Here is a 17,299-nt window from a genome sequence, read left to right as displayed (position 1 = left end):
TTGAGCTTACACTCCCCCCTAAAGGAGCAGGAACATCTGGATCCATCACGGTTGCCAGAGGCTCAGGTGGACTCAGTGATGCAGCGTGCCGTCCATCAGTTTTGGCTAGTGGCCCAGCTATGCCCCTATCTAGACAGTGATAGCCTAGATTCTGTCATCTGCTAGCCATGATGGCTGGGTCAGAGCCAGTATTTCTCCCAGTACAGTGGTACCTTGGTTCACAAATGCCTTGGTTCTCAAACACCGAAAACCTGGAAGTAAGTGTTCTGGTTTTTGAATGTTTTTCAGAAGCCAAACGTCCGATGTGGCTGTTGGCTATTGTTTCCAGGGCACCTGCACCAATCAGAAGCTGTGCCTTGGTTTTTGAAATTTTTGGAAGTCAGCTGGACTTCCGGAACTAATTAAGTTTGGCGCTTTTGTTTTTCCTATTTATTTTGCGTTTTTGAGGGGTTTTTTGGTTAATTTGTTTTTGTGACTGTGTTGAACCCAGTTCAGCTACTGATTGATTGATTGTGTGACTGCGGAAATGGATAAAAGCCCCCCCCCCATCCAAACAATGACTATCATCAGTGCAGGTAAGAAAAAATAATAATTTTTATTTTTATTATCTACAATACTGTTTTTATTTATTTTATAGTACAGTACACTGATTATTGCTTTCGTTTTATGGATCAATGGTCTCGTTAGATAGTAAAATTCATGTTAAATGGCTGTTTTAGGGGTTGTTTTGCATTACTTTCATTGGGAAAGCGTACCTTGGTTTTGGAACGCTTTGGTTTTGGAACGGACTTCCGGAATGGATTAAGTTTGAGAACCAAGGTACCACCATACCAGCTTCTAGGAATCATGAATAGAGAGTTGCTGCTGTTGTGCTCGGGTCCTGCTTGATTGGCCACTGTGAGAAGGATGCTGAACTTGACAGAATTTGAGAGGTGTGTGTGTGTGTGTGTGTGTGTGTGTGTGTGTTTACAATTTATTGATTTTCCAAAAAGAAAAATATAAAAAATAATGACAACAATATATAACATGAACACACACACACACCCCATAAGTAATTTTTTAACATATAATTTTTCTTGACTTCACTCCACTCCCTCCTTGGTTTCATTGTTTAATACTTGTTCATGCACATCCACAAAACCTTATATTCTTGATAATCCAATTTTAAACCCTTTTCACCTTAATACAAGTGACTTTCAAAAGTTATACCAGTGTATAAATCTGTACACAAAGCTTAAAGAATATGCAATAAACATTTACCGCTTTTTAAAAGAAATTCAGAGTCCTTCCTTTCTTGGGTTTCATGTTATCTAATTTGTCCTGCATAAAGTGGTACCTCGGGTTAAGAATTTAATTCGTTCCGGAGGTCCGTTCTTAACCAGAAACTGTTCTTAACCTGAGGTACCACTTTAGCTAATGGGGCCTCCCGCTGCTGCTGCACTGCCGCTCCACGATTTCTGTTCTCATCTTGAAGCAAAGTTCTTAACCTGAGGTACTATTTCTGGGTTAGCAGAGTCTGTAACCTGAAGTGTCTGTAACCCGAGGTACCACTATAGTTCAAAAGTTTATTTAGCCAATCTTCTTCTTCTTTCATGGAGGCTTCTTCCTTCTGAATGAGCTACCTGGTCTAGGCCTGGCATCCACTCTCAAGTACAGGATCAAAGTCTTTAGCTCTGTATGTCCATCAAATCCTGTACATAATTTAAGAGGGATGTTAAGGAGGTGAGTTGGGTGAGTCGACTGTACAGAATATCAAAACTTCTCAAGAGCTACTTGCAGGAAGTGTCAAAATTATAAAGCACCCACATCTGCTCATGTTACCCCACTCCCCTCTTTATTGATGGAGCCTGTTACAGATGTGCTGTTCCATCCCTACTCCTTCCTAAACATAAAAACACCTTGTTTAATTTAACAGCTTGAAATGCCTCAGGCCCTCAAAAGGATGCCAGTGTACATTATCTACATTTTCTCTATTCACTCTACACCCCCCCATTTTTATATCCCCTCCTTCCTTTCACATAACAACACGCGAACATTCCCCCCCCTTCATTTAGCTTCTCAACACCCCCAAAAGGTATGTTAGAGTGGCTGAGAGTCACTCCAAAGTTCACCCAGTGGTCCTTGCACCTAAATGGGTATTTCAACCCAAGCGATCTTAGCCTTTGTCTCACAGTGTTTCTCGAACTTAGGTCTTCAGCTGTTGTTGGACTACAGCTCCCATCATCCCTAGCTTTCAGGACCAGTGGTCAGGGATGATGGGAGTTGTAGTCCCACAACAGCTGGAGGCCGAAGTTCGAGGAACACTGGTCTAACCATTGCACCGCACTATTTATCATTTTTTAAATCTCTGTTTTCCCATTGCTGCATAGGCTCACTGTTAGACCTACCCATCTCCTTCGCTTTTGCATATCTCAGTTTGTTATGCCCTTATATTCACGGTTTCCCAAGTTTCATCACGGTTGCGAAATACGTATACTTTCTTTTATTCATCTGACAAATTTCTAGAGGGTATGTATCTCTTAATTAGCATTTCCTGTTCTTGCCCTCCTTTTGTTCTGACTGATCAGACTCAGTCTGGTAACTGTCAGCTCGGATATATCGCAAGATGGATTAATATTTTTGCTCTGCATCTCAGTGTGCCCAGAAGAAAGCATAGGTGGGAAACGTGGAATGCTTTGAACAGTTGTCCAAGCCTCAGCAGGCATTTGTACTGGCCCTTGTTTTTCATCCTCCTGTGCAGCTAAGGCATCTTGATAGTTTTCTATCCTCTCATCTCGAGCAACACAAGATTTGAGTCTTCCTTGGATCATTTTTGGCAGTTCTTCCTCCAACTAGCTGTAACTGCAAGCTGTAACATATATATCATTATATGTTACACATATTTTTCTACGTATTTATTCTTTCATATGTGCGTGTTGAGCACAATACTGTGGTACCTCAGGTTACATATGCTTCAGGTTACATACACTTCAGGTTACAGACTCCGCTAACCCAGAAATAGTGCTTCAGGTTAAGAACTTTGCTTCAGGATGAGAACAGAAATTGTGCTCTGGCGGTGCAGCAGCAGCAAGGAGGCCCCATTAGCTAAAGTGGTGCTTCAGGTTAAGAACAGTTTCAGGTTAAGAATGGACCTCCGGAACGAATTAAGTACTTAACCCGAGGTACCACTGTCTAGTAATTTTTTATCTTTTGGCTCTTGTTGTCTGTTTGCTGTCATACAGGGACGCTGATTCCACTGGATTCTGTCCCCACCCCCGACAATCTCTGTCCTTGTTTGTGCTCACCTCTGTTATGTCCAGGGTCATTCTCGAATCTTTGCTTGCAAACCTGTTAAAGGCAGCCAGCAATCTTTGCCCATTTTCTGAGCAGGTGACAAGTTGGTTGCTTTGCATGCAAATAGATGTGAGGTTTGTTGCGCTGGCTGCTGATGTCACAGTGGTGCACAGAGGCAATTTACTCTATTCCATTTTCTCAATACTCCTCTCCTTGTTTTCCATGCTGGGCATTCCACTCTTTCTGAATTCTCCCCGAGCTGCGATAATTTCCAAAATTAAACCTGGAAGTGGAGCATGTGTGCTTTGCCACAGTGCCAGTTCACTCAATTCATTTTCTACTTTGACTTCCTCTCATCTTACGCGTATGTTTTGATAAAACTCTGCTAAAAAGGGGCATTACAGTCGTACCTTGGAAGAAGAATGGAATCCATTCTGGAAGTCCATTCAACTTCCAAAAATAGATCGCAAACTGGAACGTTCACTTCCGGGTTTGCAGAGTTCGGGAGCCAAAACGTTTGAGAACTAAACTGTTCAAAAACTAAGGTATGACTGTAATCTGATTGTGGTATGTGATTGCCTCAAGGTGCTGTTTGTGTAGGGTTTTTACTAAAACACCCGTTTTATTTCTTAAGGTTTCTATCCAGCTTTTCGTAAAAATACTGTCTCCCAAAGTGATGCACATCTTGTAATGACAGTAACAACGGGAAAGCTTTGTCTTCAAGTTTTGGGGAAACTGCAGAGCAGATTTGGGTGGGCACAGCAGTAGAATCATAAAATAGAATTTTAGAGCTGGAAGGGACCACAATGCAAGGATCTTTTGCCCAACGTGGTGCTTGAACCGTTGACCCTGAGATTAAGAGTCTCGTGCTCTAGCAACTGAGCTATCCCAGCTGTCACTGACTGGGGGGAGTCCTGTGGCATGAGTAGAAGCTATTCCATTCTAAGCGCTGGCTGGTCCCATTGGGACGGATAGGGCAGAAGGCAGGGAGACCAGCAGTAGGTGGCGCCAGAGCCAACAGCAGGCAGAAACAGGTGGATTTAGTTCTGTTGCTGCCCTTGCTGCAAATTCTACAAGGCCAGCACTAAGGGACCAAGAAGGAGAAAACTGGCAAATAGTGCTACCTCCTCCTGAACTGTTCTTATGCAAGAAGGCAGGCAGATGGGGGCTGGTGCCCCGTTTGCTCTAACGGACTAGAAGTTATAGTGCAAGCGGATTGTGGGTGGCGCTGTGGTTTAAACCACTGAGCCTCTTGGGCTTGCCGATCAGAAGGTCCAGAGTTTGAATCCCCGTGACAGGGTGAGCTCCAGTTGCTCTGTCCCAGCTCCTGCCCAACCTAGCAGTTCGAAAGCACACCAGAGCAAGTAGATAAATAGGTGCAGTGGGTAGGTAAACAGTGTTTCTGTGTGCTCTGGTTTCTGTCACAATGTCCCGTTGCTCCAGAAGTGGTTTAGTCCTGCTGGCCACATGACCTGGAAAGCTGTCTGTGGACAAACGCTGGCTCCCTCAGCCTGAAAGCGAGATGAGTGCCACAACCCCATAGTCGCTGTGACTGGACTTAACCGTCCAGGGGTCCTTTACCTTACTTTTTTACCTTTATACTGCAAGCATCTGTGGGGTAACAGGTTGGAGAAGGCTGTGTTACAGGTTCCCTCACACGATTATATTGCCTTAGCCTTCCTGTCAGATGGGCACTTCTCATATCTGGACCTGCAAAAAAGGTATAAGGACGAAAGATCCTACCATGGAGAGCCATGGAGGGTGCAATCCCATTTTATTATTGTCATTTATTTATTTAATTTGCATACCACCCTTCATCTGTAGATCTCGGGGAGGTTTGCAACACGCTTTCCCTCGTTAGCCGACCAGACACTTCCCTCTGAGCAGAGTGCAGAGGCAAGAGCCCCTGCTGAGTTCTGAGAGCCATCACAGGCGATTTCTCCAGAGAACCGTGACCCAAGGTTCATCTAGTCCAACCCAACACCCCCCCCCCTGCAATTCAGGAATCACAACTTGAAGAATCCCTGACAGATGATCCTCCAGCCTCCCCAAGGAAGGAGAATTCACCACCTACAGAAGAGTCAGAATACAGTGATACCTCAGGTTAAGAACTTAATTTGTTCTGGAGGTCCGTTCTTAACCTGAAACTGTTCTTAACCGGAGGTACCACTTTAGCTAATGGGGCCTCCCGCTGCTGCTGCACTGCCGCTCCACGATTTCTGTTCTCATCCTGAAGCAAAGTTCTTAACCTGAGGTACTATTTCTGGGTTAGCAGAGTCCGTAACCTGAAGCATCTGTAACCAGAGTTATCACTGTATTGGATGCGGTTAGGCATTAGTTTGCCGTAGGTGGGCGTTTGTTGGAAGCTGGTGAGCACAGTGGTGGTGGTGGGTGTTCCTTCCCCATCCCCACCACCACCCCCATTGCTTCTGTCTCACCCCCCCTCACATTACCCTCGTCTAGGAGGAGAAGCAAGCTGTTTTCCATGAGATGCCATGAGCTGCCGAAGATGTTTTTCCAGAAACAATACCTTCTTTCTCCTCCCCCTTGCCCCCTCCCCTTTACTATGTCTGCTGTTTTAACCTCATGGGGGTTTCCTAATGAGCTGTTATTTTCAAACCCCCCCCCCCTTCCATGGAAAGAGTAGATAATAACCAGTTTGCAGTTGCTTGTCATTACTCCGGTCTTGACATTCTGCATTCCACTGAGCTGACATTCTAGTTAAAGCTGAATCCTGGCTTTTGTTGTGTTGGCTCCCCAACCCCCCCTCCCACATTTCCCCTCTTTTCAACCCCCGCCCCCATATCTTTGACATGTTGCTGTAGGCCAAATTAATTTCTTAACGTTTTCCCTGGCAGTCCTGTTGAGTGAATAGGCCCCGAGAGAAGCTTGTCTTTAGCATCGGTAAACAGTTCGAGGCTGCATGAACACACATATGGAAGGGACTAAAGGACGAGGAAGGAAAATTGGGGAAGGGGCATTGAAAAATAATTAAGGGTTAATTATCTCCATTTTAGGGATGCACGTGGCACTGTGGGTTAAACCACAGAGCCTAGGACTTGCCGATCAGAAGGTCGGCGGTTCGAATCCCCGCGGCGGGGTGAGCTCCCGTTGCTCAGTCCCTGCTCCTGCCAACCTAGCAGTTCGAAAGCACGTCAAAGTGCAAGTAGATAAATAGGTACCACTTTGGTGGGAAGGTAAACAGCGTTTCCATGCGCTGCTCTGGTTTGCCAGAAGCGGCTTAGTCATGCTGGCCACATGACCCGGAAGCTGTATGCTGGCTCCCTCAGCCAATAAAGCAAGATGAGCGCCACAACCCCAGAATCGGCCACGACTGGACCTAATGGTCAGGGGTAAAGCCTTTACCTTTTATCTCCGTTTTTTGGGGGTGAGCATTCATCCCTTACCCACGTTTAGGTCTAATTCTCTTATCCGCCTAGGATCCCTTTATTAAAACTCAAGCCCCAGGACTTCTTAGAAAAGTGAAGCCTTGTAGGTGAGGCATTGTGGTCAACACAATCATAGAATTATAGAGTTGGAAGGGGCACCAAAGGTCATCTAGCCCAACCCCCCTGCAATGCAGGAACCACAGCTACAGCTTCCATCACAGATGGCCATCCAACCTCTGCGTAAAAACCTCCAATGATGGAGAGTCCAAGAGAGGCCGTTCCGTTGTCGAGCAGCTCTTACCATCAGAAACTTTTTCCATTTGAAGCAAGAACTGGATTTCAAAGTTTGGAGCAGAGAGAGATTGGCTGAAAATAGATGTTAGGGCAGAACATGGGGAGCTGCCTTATCCAAGTTTAGACTATTGGTCTATCTGGCTCAGTAGTGTCTGCTGTGACTGATAGCAGCTCTCCAGGGTTTCAGACAGAGAGCCCTTCCATCCCAGTCCTCTCATGGGATGAGCCAGCATCCCACCTGAACCTCACCTGGCCTCCCCTGGTCTTATGCTTCAATGGAAGCCATTCCTTGCTGCACACCAGAGCGCAACAATCAAATGCCCACGCTACCTGTTTCAGGGAGCCGCTTGATGCCCTCTGGTGGACCCCAGGCTCCACTCCGGCTGGGATGGGAGCTCATTCCACCATCTGCCATCTCCCTCCCCCTCTGTTGGCCATCAGCCTCTGCAGGAGGGAGTGTTTGGGCTGCTTCTTCTCATTCCCTCGTCCCAGTTACCAAAGGCTGTTAAATACTGAAATGCCATTGCCCTTTATCAAATGGTACTGAATATAAATAATAATTTCAGGTAGTTGAATGGAGTATCATTGGATTTCAAACACAAACATCATTTTTATTATTATTTCAGGGGTGCACACCCTACTGTTTGGTTAAGGTCATTAGCAGCAGAAATAATAATAATAATAATAATAATAATAATAATAATAATAATAATAAAAATAATAATAAAAATAATAATAGTAATGTTTGTTTATACATACCCTACCCATCTGGTTGTGTTTCCCCAGCCACTCTGGGCAGCTCCCAACAGAATATTAAAAACACGATAAAACATCAAATGTTAAAAACTTCCCTAAACAGGGCTGCCTTCAGGTGTCTTCTAAAAGTCAGATAGTTGTTTATTTCCTTGACATCTGAAGGGAGGGCGTTCCACAGGGCGGGCGCTACTACCGAGAATGCCCTCTGCCTGGTTCCCTGTAACCTCGCTTCTCACAGTGAGGGAACCACCAGAAGGCCCTCAGCGCTGTACCTCAGTGTCCGGGCTGAACAATGTGGGTGGAGATGCTCCTTCAGGTATACTGGACCGAGGCCGTTTAGGGCTTTAAAGGTCAGCACCAACACTTTCAATTGTGCTTGGAAACGTACTGGGAGCCAATGTTGGTCTTTTAGGACCGGTGTTATACGGACTCAGTGGCTACTTCCATGTTCTAATGAGCTGTAACAAAGCGAGTTGAAATATTAATAATAACATCAGAAAATCCAGAAGTTTTTCTAGCATTGAAATGCTCAAACGTTGGCAATATTTATTTAAGTGACTGAAAGTAGCCTCCTACTTATGGTAGAGGAATTCAGAACAGTGTCTCGGAGATCAGCCTTGGTGGTCAAACTTGCTCAAAGATGAGAAAGTAAGAACTTAAGGTATTTGTGGTGCCCTCTTAAGTGTTGTTGGACCACAGTTACCATCACCTCTGACAACTGACTACTCTGGCTGATGGTGATGTGAGCTGGATTCCCAAGACCCTCTGAAAGGTACCACTCTGGCTACCCTGGTTCAGAGAATACCCAAGAAATATTCAACATCAAAAATTTTAGGGAGACAAATTTTGGGGTGAGTTTATTCATTTTATTACTGTTCGCTGCTGCCGAACTCCAGCTAAATGATGATAACATTATTACCATGGGGTATATTTTACCCTACCCTCCTTCGAATTATTTTTGGTTGTTATTGGAGATAGACAGACAAACAGACAGACAGACAGACAGACAGACAGATAGACAGACAGATCCACGAGAGATCCTTGATGCTGTAGTTTGCAAATGGCGAAACCAAGCTGCCTTTATGATAATGTCTCTCTCTCATCGATTTATATCTCATTAGAAAAAAAAATTATGCCCTACAATAAAAGTTGATAGTCAGAAAACAGTGGAACTTTATAACCTGTTAAATTAAGCTAGCCTTTGTAATGTAATGTAAGGAGGAGGGAATTTGCCTCAGGAGCTCTTGCATTCAGCCTTTAAAATGATGCAGAAGGGATCGGTCTGGTTCGTTCTCTTTTTCACCCTTATGATTTTTGTAGGCTGGATTGCATATACGTTCCTCCAGACTGAATGCTGAAGGTGTGAAAGGAAGGGGTTACCATGTTCCTGGGTACATGGGGGTACGTGACAGGTGGGGAGGGGGACAGAGGCAAAAGTGTGCACAGCAAGACATGCTTTGAATCTTAGCTTTGTACACCAGGACAGTTTCTATTTACATTTACACATCCTCCACCGGGGCAAGCAAGAGGTATTATCAGAGTTCAAGGATGCATTCCAGGTAGGCCAGTGTTTCCCAAAGTGGGTAATACCTACCTCTGGGGGTGGGGGTGCTGGAATGATCTGGGGGAGCAGTGGTAGACTTGGGTGCAATTTGGGGGTGTTGAATGAAAACAAGGGGCAGTGGAAACAAAAAGAAAGGAGAAAAGAAAAGAAAAAAAATTGAAACACCGTACATGTTTCATCTGTTGTGTAATAATGCTTGCCACCAGGTCAGGTGCCATTGCAGGGTGGCGACAACGAATCCCCTGGAACTAGCGGTTGGGCTGGAGGCGAGGGGTTTTCCAGGGCTTGGGTGAAGTAAAAAAAAGAAACCCAACTGCAAATAGCTAATTGCGGTGATTTAAGAATGCTGGAATGGAAGTGAGAGCTGGATGGAAGTGAGAGCTGGACCATAAAGAAGACTGATCACCAAAGAATTGATGCTTTTGAATTATGGTGCTGGAGGAGACTCTTGAGAGTCCCGTGGACTGCAAGAAGACCAAACCTATCCATTCTGAAGGAAATCAGCCCTGAGTGCTCACTGGAAGGACAGATCCTGAAGCTGAGGCTCCAGTTCTTTGGCCACCTCATGAGAAGAGAAGACTCCCTGGAAAAAACCCTGATGCTGGGAAAGATGGAGGGCACAAGGAGAAGGGGACAACAGAGGGCGAGATGGTTGGATAGTGTTCTCGAAGCTACCAGCCTGAGTTTGACCAAACTGCGGGAGGCAGTGGAAGACAGGAGTGCCTGGCGTGCTCTGGTCCATGGGGTCACGAAGAGTCGGACACGACTAAACGACTAAACAACAACAAAAGAATTCTGCTGACGAAAAGAGAGCCGAAAAGAGACGAAAACATTGGTAGCAGCACACCAAGTTCGTTCTTCTCATTAGGATTATTTTAAATGCTGTTCATAATTTTTATTTTAATACAGTCATACCTTGGTTCTTGAACGCCTTGGTAGTCATACGTTTTGGCTCCTGAACGTGGAAAACTCAGAAGTAAGTGTTCCGGTTTTTGAACGTTCTTTGGAACCCGAATGTCCGATTGACGGCTTCCGCTTGAGTGCAGGAAGCTCCTGCAGCCAATCGGAAGCCACGCCTTGGTTTTTGAACGTTTTCGTAAGTCGAATCGACTTCCGGTTAGGATTACGTTCGAGAACCAAGGTACAACTGTATTATCCTTCATTATCTGAATTTTCTGTGTGTAATGCAAATGTTGCTATAGTTGATTAAAAAAAATAATTTTATAATTTCAAGCTTCAAGGTGTCTTATTTACAACAACATCTTTCTTTACTATGTTGTAGGACGTAGGGAGAAATACAGATATACTTAAAAGAACACAAATTTGTCATTGCATCTTTTTGAACAGGGGGGCACTGAGTAATTATTATATTTTAAGGGGATGGTAGGCCAAATAAGTTTGGGAACCCCTGAGGTAGGGAAAAACAAACAAGGGAGGAGGGGCCAAGCAGGGCCAGTGTGGGTGTGGCCAGGGCAAAGGGGCGTGGCCTGAGGAAAACCCCAATCGCCTGGTGAAGAGGCTTGAGGTGGGCCTGAGGTTCTCTACCCTGCCAGTTTGTCATTACGCCACTTAAAACCCAGTTCAAGTTACAGAAAGGACAAGTCAAAACAAAGCAAATGTCCATTACAGCCTTTGATTTATTGCTCCTGAAAGAATATATAATCTCTCTCCCTCTCCAGATGGATGGTTTTACCACTTGGGATTAACAAGGGACACAGTAAAAAAAAAGGTGTTTGTCAGATTTCTTCTGTTTTGATAACCTTTGCAATTTGAAGGATGTTTCATCTCCCATGTTTACTTACCCGAAAATGCCTTCTCGGATTATGGAACTATGCGCAGTTGCCTGAAGTCACGGGGCTTCTCGGCGGGGACAGTTTTGCTAGATAGCACAAGCACAGCTCTTGAGGAAGCTTCTCAGCATTCCCAGTTTAAGCACCAAGAAAGGGAGACAGCTGAGAAAATGAAAAGTAAATGTTAACTCAGTCTGGCCCATATTTCCTGAGGAAAAGTGTTGGGACTCAGGAATCAAATGGGTTTCTCCAGATTCAGAAACCTGGAGACTTTATTAGACCCAGAGCATGTGGTCCAGTGTAGGTTGGCAAGGATGGAAAACAAGTCCAGTAGGGAATGAGTTAAAGAGCTTTTTTAGTCTGGAGAAGGTTTTAAAAAGAGGGGGCATTTATTTATTGCAACAATTTATGTACTGCTTAACCCATGCCCTCCAACATTCCTTCAATGAAAATAGGGACATCCTATTTCATCATCACATTATTGTTGTTGTTGTTGTTGTTGTTGTTGTTGTTGTTGTTATTCCACCCATCTGATTGGGTCGCCCCAACCACTCTGGGAAACTTTCAACATATATAAAAACATAATAAAACAACAAACTTTTTAAAAACTATAGGGATACAGGGCAGCCTTCAGATGTCTTCTAAAGGTTGTATAGTTACTCATCTGCTTGACTCTGGAGTCACATAACTCCACACCTTCCAACATTTCCGTGACGAAAATAGAGACATCCTAAGGAAAAGCAGGACATTCTGGGATTAAATCAGAAACCGGGACAGCTCCTATAAATCCGGGACCATCCCTGGACAATAGGAACACTTGGAGGGTCTGTTAACCCGATAGTTTCTAAGGGATATGTAGTGAAGTTAAGAAAGAGATGCAAAGATAACTCTGCCGCCCAAAAAGTTTGTTTAAAATGCCAGTTGAAAATAATTTTTTGTAAGTTTGATCTTAGTGGCAATGCCTCCACTACTGTTGGTAGTAGTAGTAGCAATTTACCATCCATAGCTAACACAAGAGAATTGCTTCCAGTTCCACATTTCCTTGCGTATATACACAGATTGCATGCCGTGGTTCATTTGCAACAAGTGGTGTAAAGATGATAATGCAGAGGAACATTATTATTATTATTTTACACCATTCCCTTTTGGGCGGAGGAGCCCAAGAGATGCTAGAAGACTGCTTCTCTGTTCAAACCGGTTTCTGCTTCAGGTTACAAACGCACAGTTCGTCAAGGTCGCTTGCTTTAGAAACGGGAAGTTTCTCTCGGAGTTGCATGAACGAGCACGTTCCTTCAGCTTCTGGGGAGTTTGTGCTGCTGATCTGCCATGATTGTGCGTTTATGAGAATAAAGGAAGCTGATTGTAATCACATCAGCTCTTGTACGGTGCAGGAAGAAGGTGTCCGGTCTGTGTAGCGGCGCAGCAGGCTGATTGCCAAGGAAAAATGAGCGGAGGAGGGATACGGCGGATCACAGCGTGGCAGTTTACCAAACGTCACGCGTAATTGCAGAGTGTAAGAGAACTAGGTTTGACATGATTGCCTTGTGTTTATTTTGGGGTTATTGTCTTTTTTCCCCTTGACTGTTTCAGACATTTATAAGCAAGTGCAGCTAATTTCTAACTGCAGTGAGTGTAATAATAGGATCATTCAGCATCGTGGAGGGCACCTCTATGGAGGCTTGGTAGCCATGATACCCAAGTGGAATTCCCATGTCCAGAAACAGGTATACTCTTGAATATCAGATGCCGGGAGCCGGCCACAAAAGAGGGCAATTAAGACACCTTGCTCCCTGGGACATCCCGGAAGCATCTTACTGGCTGCCATTGAAATAGGATGCTGAACTAAATGGAGTGTTTGGACTTCATCCAGCAGGGCTCAAAGATTTTGTTCAGTCCACTTATATTTTAAAATGATGTTACTAATATTATGTTGTATTATTTGTGCAATCTTTAGCCAAAACCATTATGTATCGGGAAAAGGAATCGAAGAGAAGAGGCGAGAGCATGTGCAGCAGGGAAAGAGACAACAAAACAAATCCTACAGTACCGTGTATAAATAAAAACATTAACATTATCATTCCAGAGATTTGAAAACAAGGCCCACCTCTCAAAAAAAAATTGTTTACTTGATGATTATGTATTGCATTTCTCTTATACAGTGGTACCTCTGGATGTATGTAAGTTTTATTGTTAAGATAGTTTGCCAGGTTTCCTTAATCCATCAATTACAGTAGGGGAACCTTTATTTTTCTATATTTTGTGCAATACATGGTTTTGTTGTTGTTAGCGGTGTTCTACTCAGCTATGACTTCAGAGTGAAATATCAAGAGAGCTATATGAGGGTTTCTTGGGAGATCATAGTCTGTACTTATTCGTATAATATCCAGTACTTCTTCCTTCATTCTCTTACACCTTCAACAATGCACATTTCAGCCTTTCAAAAAATAAATTAATTCCGTGTGGCATTAAGTAGCATTGGAATATTGTTCATCCACATTTTTAAGCAAAACGTCCATGGTTTATTTTTTTTAAGCAAGCTCAGGATCATTCGGGAAATAGAATGGAACAGATTTATGAATGAATGGAAGTGAAACATACACAGCCTATAAATGGACTCATCCATCCATCCTATTAACTATTTGATCTGAAGGCTGGTGAAGGGGCTGTTGTATGGAAGAATCAGTGTGGAAATTGATCGCCACAGTTGGTTGTGGGTTTATTTGTTTGTTTTTAAGGATAGGAGTATTTCATCCATGTTCTGCCTCTCCTCAGTACCTGAAATGGGGATGCTTTCTAAAATCTGTTCAGGAGTTGAAGCACATGCTGTTGCCATAGGTCACTCAGAAGGGGAAAACGTGTTTTGCATAAGGAAAAAAGTCTCCTTGGTATCTCTGGTTAATAAGATCTGGTAGTAGGATAGGATTATTAATAGTTTCTGGCTGTTCTTGCAATAGGATACAGCTATCAGTGAACCTCGGGTTAAGAACTCAATTCGTTCCGGAGGTCCGTTCTTAACCCGAAACTGTTTTTAAGCTGAAGCACCACTTTAGCTAATGGGGCCTCCTGCTGCTGCCGCGCCGCCGGAGCACGATTTCTGTTCTCATCCTGAAGCAAAGTTCTTAACCTGAAGCACTATTTCTGGGTTAGCGGAGTCTGTAACCTGAAGCGCATGTAACCTGAAGTGTATGTAACCTGAGGCACCACTGTATTACTAAGCTACAACACCCATCATCCTTGACTCTTTGCCACGCTCACTGAGGATGGAGGAGGCTTGGAGAACATATGGAGGACCACAGGTAATCTACTCCTAATTCACATCTGCCCCAGCCACCTGTGCTAGCTATATACAGCAGTTTTTAAAAAAGTAATCTTGATTGTACAATTGTATATATGATTGCACCAATGCTCCTTTTTGGTCTTTTGCACACACTTGCTCCCGCACATTGGTAAGGCACCATAGGCAAAGAATACTGATACAATGGTTCATATTGCTACATTTGATGGGGGTTTGCAGCATTTTGGCAATGCTCCCATATGCAGGCATGCACCAGCAAAACAGCAACACGCAAAGAATCTTCATGCCATCGTATATATTCAGTCACATTGAGCTTGCTTTGTTGCAGTCACGGTTCGTATGCACCTTGGTAATGCAGAGGGAGTGAAAAGACAGAACTGGCACTCCATGTAAAAATTAAGAAATAATTTTAATAGGCTTCCTTCGGAGGTGAAATAATTGTAGGGCTAATTTCAGCACAGGACTACAATGAACTGGAAGGCATCTCCCGATTCATTAACTGCAAGATTATCCAGAGAAATGTCGTTTTTGAATGTTCTCAGCAAGACAGATCCAGGGCGCCCCTCACTGAGCTGCAATCCTCAGAGCTCCTTGCGGGATGGGGGATGGTTAAACTGTGGAACTCATCCCCACAGGAGGCAGTGATGGCCATAAACTTAAATAGGTAAAGGGACCCCTGACCATTAGGTCCAGTCGTGGCCGACTCTGGGGTTGCGGTGCTCATCTCGCTTTACTGGCCGAGGGAGCCGGCGTACAGCTTCTGGGTCATGTGGCCAGCAGGACTAAGCTGCTTCTGGCAAACCAGAGCAGCGCACGGAAACACCGTTTACCTTCCTGCCAGAGCGGTACCTATTTATCTACTTGCACTTTGACGTGCTTTCGAACTGCTAGGTTGGCAGGAACAGGGACTGAGCAACGGGAGCTCACCCCGTCGTGGGGATTCGAACCACCAACCTTCTGATTGGCAAGTCCTAGGCTCAGTGGTTTAACCCACAGCGCCACCCGTGTCCCAGCCATAAACTTAGATGGCTTTAAAAGAGAATTAGGAAAGAGGGCTGTCAATGGCCACTAGCCATGATGACAGTGCTCTGCCTCCGCGGTTGGAAACAGCAATGCTTCTGAACATCAGTTGCTGGAAACCCCAGGAGGGGAGAGGGCTCTTGCTATTGGACTCTGCTTGCTAGTTTCCCACAGGCATCTGGTTGGCCACTGTGAGAACAGATGGACCATTGGCCTGGTCCAGCAGAGCTCTTCTGATCTTCTTACAGGATCCGGCCCTGGGGGGAGTAGAGAGGTTGCTGCTACCCCCGGCATACGTTGGATAGTTTAGACACACTTTTTAAAATTAAGATTCGCAAATTTGATCTAATGGACAACTCCTCTCTGGGGCTGTCATTTGCATGGCAGCGAATACAGTGTGACGTTTTTAATAGCCTGTAATGACTGGAATAGGCCAGTCGCCAAATGGGCCGCCACAGCAGATGCTTCAGTGGGCTAATTTGGTTGTAACACGCCGTTGAAGTGATGTGCAATTGGCAGGCAGGCATCGAAGAGGTGGACATTTAGCATGTGTTACCACTGAGAAATTCATCTGCTGTTTTCACTTGAGAGTTCTGGTCAGCGACTAGAGCAGAGTACGGCCCCCTAGGCCTCTCTCTCTCTCTGGCCCCCAGGGCCTGCTTTTCGGCTGGTTTGAGTGTTTTTTTGCCAGGCTGGAATGTGTCCTCCAACTCTGTTTGTGCCTCTTGCTCACATGGATGGAGGAGATAGATGGGTGTGAAGGAATCTGGGAGACAGCTAAGTCGACAGAGCATGAGACTCTTAATCTCAAAAGATCCCTGCATTGCAGGGGGTCGAACTAGATGACACTCATGGTCCCTTACTACCTTTCTGAACAAAGATGAAGCTTATATTCATTGCTGATCCCACCTCTGCCTCTTGCCCTGCCTGCTGCTGGCATGTGGGCCATGGAAAGTTGAGCAGAAGAGAACCTAGACAAAGCTTGGAGGACCACATTCATCCTTGGGACTGAGGTTCCCTTCTCTGCCTAAGATCAGTGATGGCCAAACTTGGTCCTCCAGCTGTTTTGGGACTACACTTCCCATCATCCCTGACCACTGGTCCTGTTAGCCAGGGATGATGGGAGTTGTAGTCCCAAAACAGCTGGAGGGCCAAGTTTGGCCATCACTGGCCTAAGATGGTAAGCTAAACCCCTGGAGCTGGGAAAGATGACGGAGGTAGAGCATGACAGAGTGGCACTCCACATCAGGGTGGGAACCTCAGCCCTAGAAGTCCAATGTGGTCCTCCAAGCCTCTCTACCCAGGGACACACCTGGATCCAAATTCCAAGGAAGATTCCGACTAAACGTCTGGAAGAACTATCTGGTGGTAAGAGCTGTTTGATGGTGGAACGGACTCCTTCAGAAGGTAGTGGGCTCTCCTTCTTTGGAGGTTTTTAAGCAGACTTTGGATGGCCATTTGTCAGGGATTCTTTGGTTGAAGTTCCTGCACTGCAGAGGGTTGGGCTAGATGACCCTTGGGGTCCCTTCCGAATCTACAGTTCTACGATCCTCTGATTCATCTCCCCCCCTGGCCAGGCCTTCTCACTGGTCCCACGCTACACCACCCTGGAATGCTTTGGTCTGAATGGAGGGTAGAAGTCTTTGTGCATTTTGTGGCAGACAGGTAGCCTATTGTACAAAGGTTGGAGTCACAATTCTTTCTTGCACTCACTTTTTCCCTCTGGCTCCCAGTGGGTTTTCCATGGGGGAAATGTGCCCCTGGGGTTGAAAATAGTTTCCCACTCCTGCTGCGGATGTCATCAAACACCCAGTGATTGTGTGTCAGGGAGCGTGCTATGGAGGGCTGCACTGAGGAGGAATGGTTGGAGCCCCCGCCTGCTCCTGATCAGGTTCCTGAATCATCCCAGAAGCAGGAG

The 17,299-nt window shown here is 45.1% G+C and overlaps 1 protein-coding gene and 1 long non-coding RNA gene across 2 annotated transcripts in view; one reads left to right on the top strand and one right to left on the bottom strand.

Moving 5' to 3' along the window:
• The window catches only part of KAZN (kazrin, periplakin interacting protein), a 212,397-nt gene that overhangs the window by 63,171 nt on the left and 131,927 nt on the right, over positions 1-17,299 (top strand). The gene's annotated exons all lie outside the window — the stretch shown is intronic.
• LOC308591569 lies at positions 1,558-3,800 on the bottom strand. Its single transcript, XR_014010193.1, has 3 exons — positions 3,285-3,800; positions 2,716-2,848; positions 1,558-1,691 (listed from the first exon to the last, which is right to left on the bottom strand). It is a non-coding gene; the product is annotated as an uncharacterized lncRNA (long non-coding RNA).

This window comes from Podarcis bocagei, assembly GCF_964188305.1.
Source record: "Podarcis bocagei genome assembly, chromosome: 7".
Taxonomy (NCBI): domain Eukaryota; kingdom Metazoa; phylum Chordata; class Lepidosauria; order Squamata; family Lacertidae; genus Podarcis; species Podarcis bocagei.
Note: the sequence above shows the minus strand (reverse complement) of the source record. Positions and strands in the feature narration are given on the sequence as shown.